Source organism: Maylandia zebra, linkage group LG3 (assembly GCF_041146795.1).
Source record: "Maylandia zebra isolate NMK-2024a linkage group LG3, Mzebra_GT3a, whole genome shotgun sequence".
NCBI lineage: Eukaryota > Metazoa > Chordata > Actinopteri > Cichliformes > Cichlidae > Maylandia > Maylandia zebra.
Window position 1 is genome coordinate 52,168,157 of NC_135169.1, and position 13,861 is coordinate 52,182,017.

The 13,861-nt window shown below is 57.3% G+C and overlaps 7 non-coding genes and 1 pseudogene across 7 annotated transcripts; all 8 read left to right on the forward strand.

Annotated features, from left to right (window-relative positions):
- Positions 1-1,320: 1,320 nt before the first annotated feature.
- LOC143417301 (5S ribosomal RNA) lies at positions 1,321-1,439 on the forward strand. Its single transcript, XR_013097521.1, has one exon. It is a non-coding gene; the product is annotated as a 5S ribosomal RNA (ribosomal RNA).
- Positions 1,440-2,730: 1,291 nt separating this feature from the next.
- LOC143417446 (5S ribosomal RNA) lies at positions 2,731-2,849 on the forward strand. The gene has a single exon (XR_013097667.1). It is a non-coding gene; the product is annotated as a 5S ribosomal RNA (ribosomal RNA).
- Positions 2,850-4,065: 1,216 nt separating this feature from the next.
- On the forward strand, positions 4,066-4,184 carry LOC143417489 (5S ribosomal RNA). The gene has a single exon (XR_013097711.1). It is a non-coding gene; the product is annotated as a 5S ribosomal RNA (ribosomal RNA).
- Positions 4,185-5,279: 1,095 nt separating this feature from the next.
- LOC143417457 (5S ribosomal RNA) lies at positions 5,280-5,398 on the forward strand. The gene has a single exon (XR_013097678.1). It is a non-coding gene; the product is annotated as a 5S ribosomal RNA (ribosomal RNA).
- A 1,571-nt stretch (positions 5,399-6,969) lies between these two features.
- Positions 6,970-7,088, forward strand: LOC143417741 (5S ribosomal RNA). The gene has a single exon (XR_013097889.1). It is a non-coding gene; the product is annotated as a 5S ribosomal RNA (ribosomal RNA).
- A 1,759-nt stretch (positions 7,089-8,847) lies between these two features.
- Positions 8,848-8,956, forward strand: LOC143417563 (5S ribosomal RNA; annotated as a pseudogene).
- A 2,196-nt stretch (positions 8,957-11,152) lies between these two features.
- Positions 11,153-11,271, forward strand: LOC143418005 (5S ribosomal RNA). The gene has a single exon (XR_013098153.1). It is a non-coding gene; the product is annotated as a 5S ribosomal RNA (ribosomal RNA).
- Positions 11,272-12,481: 1,210 nt separating this feature from the next.
- On the forward strand, positions 12,482-12,600 carry LOC143417742 (5S ribosomal RNA). Its single transcript, XR_013097890.1, has one exon. It is a non-coding gene; the product is annotated as a 5S ribosomal RNA (ribosomal RNA).
- The last annotated feature ends 1,261 nt before the right edge of the window (positions 12,601-13,861 follow it).

Below are 13,861 nucleotides of genomic sequence, written 5' to 3' on the forward strand. Positions count from 1 at the left end.
TGGCTGCTGGCTGAGGCCACTTACACCACACCAGGGCCTGTGGCTGCTGGCTGAGGCCACTTACACCACACCAGGGCCTGTGGCTGCTGGCTGAGGCCACTTAAACCACACCAGGGCCTGTGGCTGCTGGCTGAGGCCACTTACACCACACAAGGGCCTGTGGCTGCTGGCTGAGGCCACTTACACCACACCAGGGCCTGTGGCTGCTGGCTGAGGCCACTTACACCACACAAGGGCCTGTGGCTGCTGGCTGAGGCCACCTACACCACACCAGGGCCTGTGGCTCTTGCTCAGGCCACTCATATCACACCAGACCCTGTGCTTCTGGCCAAGGCCATCTTCACCAAACCTGGCCCAGTGCTGCTTGCTGTGGCCATGTACAACACACCAGGCCCTGTGCTGCTGGCTGAGGCCACTTACACCACACCAGGGCCTTAGTTGCTATTGAGGCCACTTACACCACACCAGGGCCTTATTTGCTTCTGAGGCCACTTACACCACACCAGGGCCTGTGGCTGCTGGCTGAGGCCACCTACACCACACCAGGGCATTAGTTGCTATTGAGGCCAATTACACCACACCAGGGTCTGTGACTCTTGCTGAGGCCACTTACACCACACCACGGCCTTAGTTGCTATTGAGGCCACTTACACCACACCAAGGCCTGTGGCTGCTGGCTGAGGCCACTTACACCACACCAGGGCCTGTGGCTGCTGGCTGAGGCCACTTACACCACACCAGGGCATTAGTTGCTATTGAGGCCATGTACACCACACCAGGGTCTGTGGCTCTTGCTCAGGCCACTTACACCACACCAGGGCCTGTGGCTCTGGCTGAGGCCACTTACACCACACCAGGGCCTTAGTTGCTATTGAGGCCACTTACACCACACCATGGCCTGTGGCTCTGGCTGAGGCCACTTACACCACACAAGGGCCTGTGGCTCTGGCTGAGGCCACTTACACCACACCAGGGCCTTAGTTGCTATTGAGGCCAATTACACCACACCAGGGCCTGTGGCTCTTGCTCAGGCCACTCATATCACACCAGGGCCTGTGCTTCTGGCCGAGGCCATCTTCACCAAACCAGGCCCTGTGCTGCTAGCTGTGGCCATGTACAACACACCAGGCCCTGTTCTGGTTCCTGAGGCCATCTTCAACAATCCAGGGCCTGTGCTGTTGGATAAATGCTAAACTGACCCTTTGGGTTAGGGTATTATGCAAACATGCAGGTATGGTTATAGGATTGTCTTCGTAACTTCAGGTACTTGCCACCTAATTACTTGAATCCATAAATTGAGACATTGTGCTGGAGCCAGCAGCTTACGGCCATACCACCCTGAGCACGCCTGACCTCATCTGATCTCGGAAGCTAAGCAGGGCTGGGCTTGGTTAGTACTTGGATGGGAGACTTCCTTGGAATACCTGGTGCTGTAAGCCTTTCATTTTCATGTCATTGAACCGCTTTTGATCCAGAGAAGGGGTGTATTAAAAGACCAAAAGCAGCTGCCCATTAATGAGGGCACATTAACGACATTGCTTTTGGCTGTTTTCCAATGTCTTGTGCTGCTAGCTGATGCCACCTACACCACACCAGGGCCTGAGTGACCGGCTGGGGCCACTTACACCATATCAGGGCCTGTGGCTCTGGCTGAGGCCACTTACACCACACCAAGGCCTGTGGCTGCTGGCTGAGGCCACTTACACCACACCAGGGCCTTAGTTGCTATTGAGGCCAATTACACCACACCAGGGTCTGTGGCTCTTGCTCAGGCCACTTACACCACACCAGGGCCTGTGGCTGCTGGCTGAGGCCACTTACACCACACAAGGGCCTGTGGCTGCTGGTTGAGACCACTTACACCACACCAGGGCCTGTGGCTCTTGCTCAGGCCACTTACACCACACCAGGGCCTGTGGCTCTGGCTGAGGCCACTTACACCACACCACGGCCTTATTTGCTTCTGAGGCCACTTACACCACACCAGGGCCTGTGGCTGCTGGCTGAGGCCACATACACCACACCAGGGCCTTAGTTGCTATTGAGGCCAATTACACCACACCAGGGCCTCTGGCACTGGCTGAGGCCACTTACACCACACCAGGGCCTGTGGCTGCTGGCTGAGGCCACTTACACCACACCAGGGCCTGTGGCTGCTGGATGAGGCGACTTACACCACACCAAGGCCTGTGGCTGCTGGCTGAGGCCACTTACACCACACCACGGCCTTAGTTGCTATTGAGGCCACTTACACCACACCAGGGCCTGTGGCTGCTGGCTGTGGCCATGTACACCACACAAGGGCCTGTGGCTGCTGGCTGAGGCCACATACACCACACCAGGGCCTTAGTTGCTATTGAGGCCAATTACACCACACCAGGGCCTGTGGCTGCTGGCTGAGGGCACTTACACCACACCAGTGCCTGTGGCTTCTGGCTGAGGCCACTTACACCACACCAAGGCCTGTGGCTCTTGCTCAGGCCACTCACATCACACCAGGCCCTGCGCTTCTGGGCGAGGCCATCTTCACCAAACCAGGCCCTGTGCTGGTTCCTGAGGCCATCTTCAACAATCCAGGGTCTGTGCTGTTAGATAAATGCTAAACTGAGCCATTGGGTTAGGGTATTATGCAAACATGCAGGTATGGTTAAAGGATTGTTTTCGTAACTTCAGGTACTTGCCACCTAATCAGTTGAATCCATAAATTGAGACATTGTGCTGGGGCCAGCAGCTTACGGCCATACCACCCTGAGCACGCCCGACCTCGTCTGATCTCGGAAGCTAAGCAGGGCTGGGCTTGGTTAGTACTTGGATGGGAGACTACCTGGGAATACCTGGTGCTGTAAGCCTTTCATTTTCATGTCATTGAACCGCTTTTGATCCAGAGAAGGGGTGTATTAAAAGACCAAAAGCAGCTGCCCATTAATGAGGGCACATTAACGACATTGCTTTTGGCTGTTTTCCAATGTCTTGTGCTGCTAGCTGATGCCACCTACACCACACCAGGGCCTGAGTGACCGGCTGGGGCCACTTACACCACATCAGGGCCTGTGGCTGCTGGCTGAGGCCACTTACACCACACCAGGGCCTGTGGCTGCTGGCTGAGGCCACTTACACCACACCAGGGCCTGTGGCTGCTGGCTGAGGCCACCTACACCACACCAGGGCCTTAGTTGCTATTGAGGCCAATTACACCACACCAGGGTCTGTGGCTCTTGCTCAGGCCACTTACACCACACCAGGGCCTGTGGCTGCTGGCTGAGGCCACTTACACCACACCAGGGCCTGTGGCTGCTGGCTGAGGCCACCTACACCACACCAGGGCATTAGTTGCTATTGAGGCCAATTACACCACACCAGGGTCTGTGGCTCTTGCTCAGGCCACTTACACCACACCAGGGCCTGTGGCTCTGGCTGAGGCCACTTACACCACACCAGGGCCTGTGGCTGCTGGCTGAGGCCACTTACACCACACCAGGGCCTGTGGCTGCTGGCTGAGGCCACTTACACCACACCAGGGCCTGTGGCTGCTGGCTGAGGCCACTTACACCACACCAGTGCCTGTGGCTTCTGGCTGAGGCCACTTACACCACACCAGGGCCTGTGGCTCTTGCTCAGGCCACTCACATCACACCAGGGCCTGTGGCTGCTGGCTGAGGTCACTTACACCACACCAGTGCCTGTGGCTGCTGGCTGAGGGCACTTACACCACACCAGGGCCTGTGGCTCTTGCTCAGGCCACTTACACCACACCAGGGCCTGTGGCTCTTGCTCAGGCCACTCATATCACACCAGGCCCTGCGCTTCTGGCCGAGGCCATCTTCACCAAACCAGGCCCTGTGCTGCTAGCTGTGGCCATGTACAACACACCAGGCCCTGTGCTGGTTCCTGAGGCCATCTTCAACAATCCAGGGCCTGTGCTGTTAGATAAATGCTAAACTGAGCCTTTGGGTTAGGGTATTATGCAAACATGCAGGTATGGTTAAAGGATTGTCTTCGTAACTTCAGGTACTTGCCACCTAATCAGTTGAATCCATAAATTGAGACATTGTGCTGGGGCCAGCAGCTTACGGCCATACCACCCTGAGCACGCCCGACCTCGTCTGATCTCGGAAGCTAAGCAGGGCTGGGCTTGGGTAGTACTTGGATGGGAGTATGCCTGGGAATACCTGGTGCTGTAAGCCTTTCATTTTCATGTCATTGAACCGCTTTTGATCCAGAGAAGGGGTGTATTAAAAGACCAAAAGCAGCTGCCCATTAATGAGGGCACATTAACGACATTGCTTTTGGCTGTTTTCCAATGTCTTGTGCTGCTAGCTGATGCCACCTACACCACACCAGGGCCTGAGTGACCGGCTGGGGCCACTTACACCACATCAGGGCCTGTGGCTGCTGGCTGAGGCCACTTACACCACACCAGGGCCTGTGGCTGCTGGCTGAGGCCACCTACACCACACCAGGGCCTTAGTTGCTATTGAGGCCAATTACACCACACCAGGGTCTGTGGCTCTTGCTCAGGCCACTTACACCACACCAGGGCCTGTGGCTGCTGGATGAGGCCACTTACACCACACCAGGGCATTAGTTGCTATTGAGGCCACTTACACCACACCAGGGCCTGTGGCTGCTGGCTGAGGCCACCTACACCACACCAGGGCATTAGTTGCTATTGAGGCCAATTACACCACACCAGGGTCTGTGGCTCTTGCTCAGGCCACTTACACCACACCAGGGCCTGTGGCACTGGCTGAGGCCACTTACACCACACCAGGACCTGTGGCTCTGGTTGAGGCCACTTACACCACACCAGGGCCTGTGGCTGCTGGCTGAGGCCACTTACACCACACCAGGGCCTGTGGCTGCTGGCTGAGGCCACTTACACCACACCAGGGCCTGTGGCTGCTGGCTGAGGCCACTTACACCACACCAGTGCCTGTGGCTTCTGGCTGAGGCCACTTACACCACACCAGGGCCTGTGGCTCTTGCTCAGGCCACTCACATCACACCAGGCCCTGCGCTTCTGGCCGAGGCCATCTTCACCAAACCAGGCCCTGTGCTGCTAGCTGTGGCCATGTACAACACACCAGGCCCTGTGCTGGTTCCTGAGGCCATCTTCAACAATCCAGGGCCTGTGCTGTTAGATAAATGCTAAACTGAGCCTTTGGGTTAGGGTATTATGCAAACATGCAGGTATGGTTAAAGGATTGTCTTCGTAACTTCAGGTACTTGCCACCTAATCAGTTGAATCCATAAATTGAGACATTGTGCTGGGGCCAGCAGCTTACGGCCATACCACCCTGAGCACGCCCGACCTCGTCTGATCTCGGAAGCTAAGCAGGGCTGGGCTTGGTTAGTACTTGGATGGGAGACTACCTGGGAATACCTGGTGCTGTAAGCCTTTCATTTTCATGTCATTGAACCGCTTTTGATCCAGAGAAGGGGTGTATTAAAAGACCAAAAGCAGCTGCCCATTAATGAGGGCACATTAACGACATTGCTTTTGGCTGTTTTCCAATGTCTTGTGCTGCTAGCTGATGCCACCTACACCACACCAGGGCCTGAGTGACCGGCTGGGGCCACTTACACCACATCAGGGCCTGTGGCTGCTGGCTGAGGCCACTTACACCACACCAGGGCCTGTGGCTGCTGGCTGAGGCCACTTACACCACACCAGGGCATTATTTGCTATTGAGGCCAATTACACCACACCAGGGTCTGTGGCTCTTGCTCAGGCCACTTACACCACACCAGGGCCTGTGGCACTGGCTGAGGCCACTTACACCACACCAGGGCCTGTGGCTGCTGGCTGAGGCCACCTACACCACACCAGGGCATTAGTTGCTATTGAGGCCAATTACACCACACCAGGGTCTGTGACTCTTGCTCAGGCCACTTAGACCACACCAGGGCCTGTGGCACTGGCTGAGGCCACTTACACCACACCAGGGCCTGTGGCTGCTGGCTGAGGCCACTTACACCACACCAGGGCCTGTGGCTCTGGCTGAGGTCACTTACACCACACCAGGGCCTGTGGCTGCTGGCTGAGGGCACTTACACCACACCAGTGCCTGTGGCTTCTGGCTGAGGCCACTTACACCACACCAGGGCCTGTGGCTCTTGCTCAGGCCACTTACACCACACCAGGGCCTGTGGCTGCTGGCTGAGGCCACTTACACCACACCAGGGCCTGTGGCTGCTGGCTGAGGCCACTTACACCACACCAGGGCCTGTGGCTGCTGGCTGAGGCCACTTACACCACACCAGGGCCTGTGGCTGCTGGCTGAGGTCACTTACACCACACCAGGGCATTAGTTGCTATTGAGGCCAATTACACCACACCAGGGTCTGTGACTCTTGCTCAGGCCACTTACACCACACCAGGGCCTGTGGCACTGGCTGAGTCCACTTACACCACACCAGGGCCTGTGGCTGCTGGCTGAGGCCACTTACACCACACCAGGGCCTGTGGCTGCTGGCTGAGGTCACTTACACCACACCAGGGCCTGTGGCTGCTGGCTGAGGGCACTTACACCACACCAGTGCCTGTGGCTTCTGGCTGAGGCCACTTACACCACACCAGGGCCTGTGGCTGCTGGCTGAGGCCACTTACACCGCACAAGGGCCTGTGGCTGCTGGCTGAGGCCACCTACACCACACCAGGGCCTGTGGCTCTTGCTCAGGCCACTCATATCACACCAGACCCTGTGCTTCTGGCCGAGGCCATCTTCACCAAACCTGGCCCTGTGCTGCTTGCTGTGGCCATGTACAACACACCAGGCCCTGTGCTGGTTCCAGAGGCCATCTTCAACAATCCAGGGCCTGTGCTGTTAGATAAATGCCAAACTGAGCCTTTGGGTTATGGTATTATGCAAACATGCATGTATGGTTATAGGATTGTCTTCGTAACTTCAGGTACTTGCCACCTAATCAGTTGAATCCATAAATTGAGACATTGTGCTGGGGCCAGCAGCTTACGGCCATACCACCCTGAGCACGCCCGACCTCGTCTGATCTCGGAAGCTAAGCAGGGCTGGGCTTGGTTAGTACTTGGATGGGAGACTGCCTGGGAATACCTGGTGCTGTAAGCCTTTGATTTTCATGTCATTGAACCGCTTTTGATCCAGAGAAGGGGTGTATTAAAAGACCAAAAGCAGCTGCCCATTAATGAGGGCACATTAACGACATTGCTTTTGGCTGTTTTCCAATGTCTTGTGCTGCTAGCTGATGCCACCTACACCACACCAGGGCCTGAGTGACCGGCTGGGGCCACTTACACCACATCAGGGCCTGTGGCTCTGGCTGAGGCCACTTACACCACACCACGGCCTGTGGCTGCTGGCTGAGGCCACTTACACCACACCAGGGCCTGTGGCTGCTGGCTGAGGCCACCTACACCACACCAGGGCCTTAGTTGCTATTGAGGCCACTTACACCACACCAGGGCCTGTGGCTGCTGGCTGAGGCCACATACACCACACCAGGGCCTTAGTTGCTATTGAGGCCACTTACACCACACCAGGGCCTGTGGCTCTTGCTCAGGCCACTTACACCACACCAGGGCCTGTGGCTGCTGGCTGAGGCCACTTACACCACACCAGGGCCTGTGGCTGCTGGCTGAGGCCACTTACACCACACCACGGCCTTAGTTGCTATTGAGGCCACTTACACCACACCAGGGCCTGTGGCTGCTGGCTGAGGCCACATACACCACACCACGGCCTTATTTGCTTCTGAGGCCACTTACACCACACCAGGGCCTGTGGCTGCTGGCTGAGGCCACATACACCACACCAGGGCCTTAGTTGCTATTGAGGCCACTTACACCACACCAGGGCCTTAGTTGCTATTGAGGCCAATTACACCACACCATGGTCTGTGGCTCTTGCTCAGGCCACTTACACCACACCAGGGCCTGTGGCTGCTGGCTGAGGCCACTTACACCACACCAGGGCATTAGTTGCTATTGAGGCCACTTCCACCACACCAGGGCCTGTGGCTGCTGGCTGAGGCCACCTACACCACACCAGGGCATTAGTTGCTATTGAGGCCAATTACACCACACCAGGGTCTGTGGCTCTTGCTCAGGCCACTTACACCACACCAGGGCCTGTGGCACTGGCTGAGGCCACTTACACCACACCAGGGCCTGTGGCTCTGGCTGAGGCCACTTACACCACACCAGGGCCTGTGGCTGCTGGCTGAGGCCACTTACACCACACCAGTGCCTGTGGCTTCTGGCTGAGGCCACTTACACCACACCAGGGCCTTAGTTGCTATTGAGGCCAATTAAACCACACCAGGGTCTGTGACTCTTGCTCAGGCCACTTACACCACACCAGGGCCTGTGGCACTGGCTGAGGCCACTTACACCACACCAGGGCCTGTGGCTGCTGGCTGAGGCCACTTACACCACACCAGGGCCTGTGGCTGCTGGCTGAGGCCACTTACACCACACCAGGGCCTGTGGCTGCTGGCTGAGGGCACTTACACCACACCAGTGCCTGTGGCTTCTGGCTGAGGCCACTTACACCACACCAAGGCCTGTGGCTCTTGCTCAGGCCACTCACATCACACCAGGCCCTGCGCTTCTGGCCGAGGCCATCTTCACCAAACCAGGCCCTGTGCTGCTAGCTGTGGCCATGTACAACACACCAGGCCCTGTGGTGGTTCCTGAGGCCATCTTCAACAATCCAGGGTCTGTGCTGTTAGATAAATGCTAAACTGAGCCTTTGGGTTAGGGTATTATGCAAACATGCAGGTATGGTTAAAGGATTGTCTTCGTAACTTCAGGTACTTGCCACCTAATCAGTTGAATCCATAAATTGAGACATTGTGCTGGGGCCAGCAGCTTACGGCCATACCACCCTGAGCACGCCTGATCTCGGAAGCTAAGCAGGGCTGGGCTTGGTTAGTACTTGGATGGGAGACTGCCTGGGAATACCTGGTGCTGTAAGCCTTTCATTTTCATGTCATTGAACCGCTTTTGATCCAGAGAAGGGGTGTATTAAAAGACCAAAAGCAGCTGCCCATTAATGAGGGCACATTAACGACATTGCTTTTGGCTCTTTTCCAATGTCTTGTGCTGCTAGCTGATGCCACCTACACCACACCAGGGCCTGAGTGACCGGCTGGGGCCACTTACACCACATCAGGGCCTGTGGCTCTGGCTGAGGCCACTTACACCACACCAGGGCCTGTGGCTGCTGGCTGAGGCCACTTACACCACACCAGGGCCTGTGGCTGCTGGCTGAGGCCACTTACACCACACCAGGGCCTGTGGCTGCTGGCTGAGGCCACTTACACCACACCAGGGCCTGTGGCTGCTGGCTGAGGCCACTTACACCACACCAGGGCCTGTGGCTGCTGGCTGAGGCCACTTAAACCACACCAGGGCCTGTGGCTGCTGGCTGAGGCCACTTACACCACACAAGGGCCTGTGGCTGCTGGCTGAGGCCACTTACACCACACCAGGGCCTGTGGCTGCTGGCTGAGGCCACTTACACCACACAAGGGCCTGTGGCTGCTGGCTGAGGCCACCTACACCACACCAGGGCCTGTGGCTCTTGCTCAGGCCACTCATATCACACCAGACCCTGTGCTTCTGGCCAAGCCCATCTTCACCAAACCTGGCCCAGTGCTGCTTGCTGTGGCCATGTACAACACACCAGGCCCTGTGCTGCTGGCTGAGGCCACTTACACCACACCAGGGCCTTAGTTGCTATTGAGGCCACTTACACCACACCAGGGCCTTATTTGCTTCTGAGGCCACTTACACCACACCAGGGCCTGTGGCTGCTGGCTGAGGCCACCTACACCACACCAGGGCATTAGTTGCTATTGAGGCCAATTACACCACACCAGGGTCTGTGACTCTTGCTGAGGCCACTTACACCACACCAGGGCCTGTGGCACTGGCTGAGTCCACTTACACCACACCAGGGCCTGTGGCTGCTGGCTGAGGCCACTTACACCACACCAGGGCCTGTGGCTGCTGGCTGAGGTCACTTACACCACACCAGGGCCTGTGGCTGCTGGCTGAGGGCACTTACACCACACCAGTGCCTGTGGCTTCTGGCTGAGGCCACTTACACCACACCAGGGCCTGTGGCTGCTGGCTCAGGCCACTTACACCACACCAGGGCCTGTGGCTGCTGGCTGAGGCCACTTACACCACACCAGGGCCTGTGGCTGCTGGCTGAGGCCACTTACACCACACCAGTGCCTGTGGCTGCTGGCTGAGGCCACTTACACCACACCAGGGCATTAGTTGCTATTGAGGCCCCTTACACCACACCAGGGTCTGTGGCTCTTGCTCAGGCCACTTACACCACACCAGGGCCTGTGGCACTGGCTGAGGCCACTTACACTACACCAGGGCCTGTGGCTCTGGCTGAGGCCACTTACACCACACCAGGGCCTGTGGCTGCTGGCTGAGGCCACTTACACCACACCAGGGCCTGTGGCTGCTGGCTGAGGCCACTTACACCACACCAGGGCCTGTGGCTCCTGGCTGAGGTCACATACACCACACCACGGCCTTATTTGCTTCTGAGGCCACTTACACCACACCAGGGCCTGTGGCTGCTGGCTGAGGCCACATACACCACACCAGGGCCTTAGTTGCTATTGAGGCCAATTACACCACACCAGGGCCTGTGGTCTTGCTCAGGCCACTTACACCACACCAGGGCCTGTGGCTGCTGGCTGAGGCCACATACACCACACCAGGGCCTTAGTTGCTATTGAGGCCAATTACACCACACCAGGGCCTGTGGTCTTGCTCAGGCCACTTACTCCACACCAGGGCCTGTGGCTCTTGCTCAGGCCACTTACACCACACCAGGGCCTGTGGCTCTTGCTCAGGCCACTCATATCACACCAGGCCCTGTGCTTCTGGCCGAGGCCATCTTCACCAAACCAGGCCCTGTGCTGCTAGCTGTGGCCATGTACAACACACCAGGCCCTGTTCTGGTTCCTGAGGCCATCTTCAACAATCCAGGGCCTGTGCTGTTGGATAAATGCTAAACTGAGCCTTTGGGTTAGGGTATTATGCAAACATGCAGGTATGGTTATAGGATTGTCTTCGTAACTTCAGGTACTTGCCACCTAATCACTTGAATCCATAAATTGAGACATTGTGCTGGGGCCAGCAGCTTACGGCCATACCACCCTGAGCACGCCCGACCTCGTCTGATCTCGGAAGCTAAGCAGGGCTGGGCTTGGTTAGTACTTGGATGGGAGACTTCCTTGGAATACCTGGTGCTGTAAGCCTTTCATTTTCATGTCATTGAACCGCTTTTGATCCAGAGAAGGGGTGTATTAAAAGACCAAAAGCAGCTGCCCATTAATGAGGGCACATTAACGACATTGCTTTTGGCTCTTTTCCAATGTCTTGTGCTGCTAGCTGATGCCACCTACACCACACCAGGGCCTGAGTGACCGGCTGGGGCCACTTACACCACATCAGGGCCTGTGGCTCTGGCTGAGGCCACTTACACCACACCAGGGCCTGTGGCTGCTGGCTGAGGCCACCTACACCACACCAGGGCCTTAGTTGCTATTGAGGCCAATTACACCACACCAGGGCCTGTGGCTGCTGGCTGAGGCCACTTACACCACACCAGGGCATTAGTTGCTATTGAGGCCACTTACACCACACCAGGGCCTGTGGCTGCTGGCTGAGGCCACCTACACCACACCAGGGCCTTAGTTGCTATTGAGGCCAATTACACCACACCAGGGCCTGTGGCTCTTGCTCAGGCCACTTACACCACACCAGGGCCTGTGGCTGCTGGATGAGGCCACTTACACCACACCAGGGCATTAGTTGCTATTGAGGCCACTTACACCACACCAGGGCCTGTGGCTGCTGGCTGAGGCCACCTACACCACACCAGGGCATTAGTTGCTATTGAGGCCAATTACACCACACCAGGGTCTGTGGCTCTTGCTCAGGCCACTTACACCACACCAGGGCCTGTGGCACTGGCTCAGGCCACTTACACCACACCAGGACCTGTGGCTCTGGCTGAGGCCACTTACACCACACCAGGGCCTGTGGCTGCTGGCTGAGGCCACGTACACCACACCAGGGCCTGTGGCTGCTGGCTGAGGCCACTTACACCACACCAGTGCCTGTGGCTTCTGGCTGAGGCCACTTACACCACACCAGGGCCTGTGGCTCTTGCTCAGGCCACTCACATCACACCAGGCCCTGCGCTTCTGGCCGAGGCCATCTTCACCAAACCAGGCCCTGTGCTGCTAGCTGTGGCCATGTACAACACACCAGGCCCTGTGCTGGTTCCTGAGGCCATCTTCAACAATCCAGGGCCTGTGCTGTTAGATAAATGCCAAACTGAGCCTTTGGGTTAGAGTATTATGCAAACATGCAGGTATGGTTAAAGGATTGTCTTCGTAACTTCAGGTACTTGCCACCTAATCAGTTGAATCCATAAATTGAGACATTGTGCTGGGGCCAGCAGCTTACGGCCATACCACCCTGAGCACGCCCGACCTCGTCTGATCTCGGAAGCTAAGCAGGGCTGGGCTTGGTTAGTACTTGGATGGGAGACTGCCTGGGAATACCTGGTGCTGTAAGCCTTGCATTTTCATGTCATTGAACCGCTTTTGATCCAGAGAAGGGGTGTATTAAAAGACCAAAAGCAGCTGCCCATTAATGAGGGCACATTAACGACATTGCTTTTGGCTGTTTTCCAATGTCTTGTGCTGCTAGCTGATGCCACCTACACCACACCAGGGCCTGAGTGACCGGCTGGGGCCACTTACACCACATCAGGGCCTGTGGCTCTTGCTCAGGCCACTTACACCACACCAGGGCCTGTGGCTGCTGGCTGAGGCCACTTACACCACACCAGGGCATTAGTTGCTATTGAGGCCAATTACACCACACCAGGGTCTGTGGCTCTTGCTCAGGCCACTTACACCACACCAGGGCCTGTGGCACTGGCTGAGGCCACTTACACCACACCAGGGCCTGTGGCTGCTGGCTGAGGCCACCTACACCACACCAGGGCATTAGTTGCTATTGAGGCCAATTACACCACACCAGGGTCTGTGGCTCTTGCTCAGGCCACTTACACCACACCAGGGCCTGTGGCACTGGCTCAGGCCACTTACACCACACCAGGACCTGTGGCTCTGGCTGAGGCCACTTACACCACACCAGGGCCTGTGGCTGCTGGCTGAGGCCACGTACACCACACCAGTGCCTGTGGCTTCTGGCTGAGGCCACTTACACCACACCAGGGCCTGTGGCTGCTGGCTGAGGCCACCTACACCACACCAGGGCCTTAGTTGCTATTGAGGCCAATTACACCACACCAGGGTCTGTGGCTCTTGCTCAGGCCACTTACACCACACCAGGGCCTGTGGCTGCTGGCTGAGGCCACTTACACCACACCAGGGCATTAGTTGCTATTGAGGCCACTTACACCACACCAGGGCCTGTGGCTGCTGGCTGAGGCCACCTACACCACACCAGGGCATTAGTTGCTATTGAGGCCAATTACACCACACCAGGGTCTGTGGCTCTTGCTCAGGCCACTTACACCACACCAGGGCCTGTGGCACTGGCTGAGGCCACTTACACCACACCAGGGCCTGTGGCTCTGGCTGAGGTCACTTACACCACACCAGTGCCTGTGGCTGCTGGCTGAGGGCACTTACACCACACCAGGGCCTGTGGCTCTTGCTCAGGCCACTTACACCACACCAGGGCCTGTGGCTCTTGCTCAGGCCACTCATATCACACCAGGCCCTGCGCTTCTGGCCGAGGCCATCTTCACCAAACCAGGCCCTGTGCTGCTAGCTGTGGCCATGTACAACACACCAGGCCCTGTGC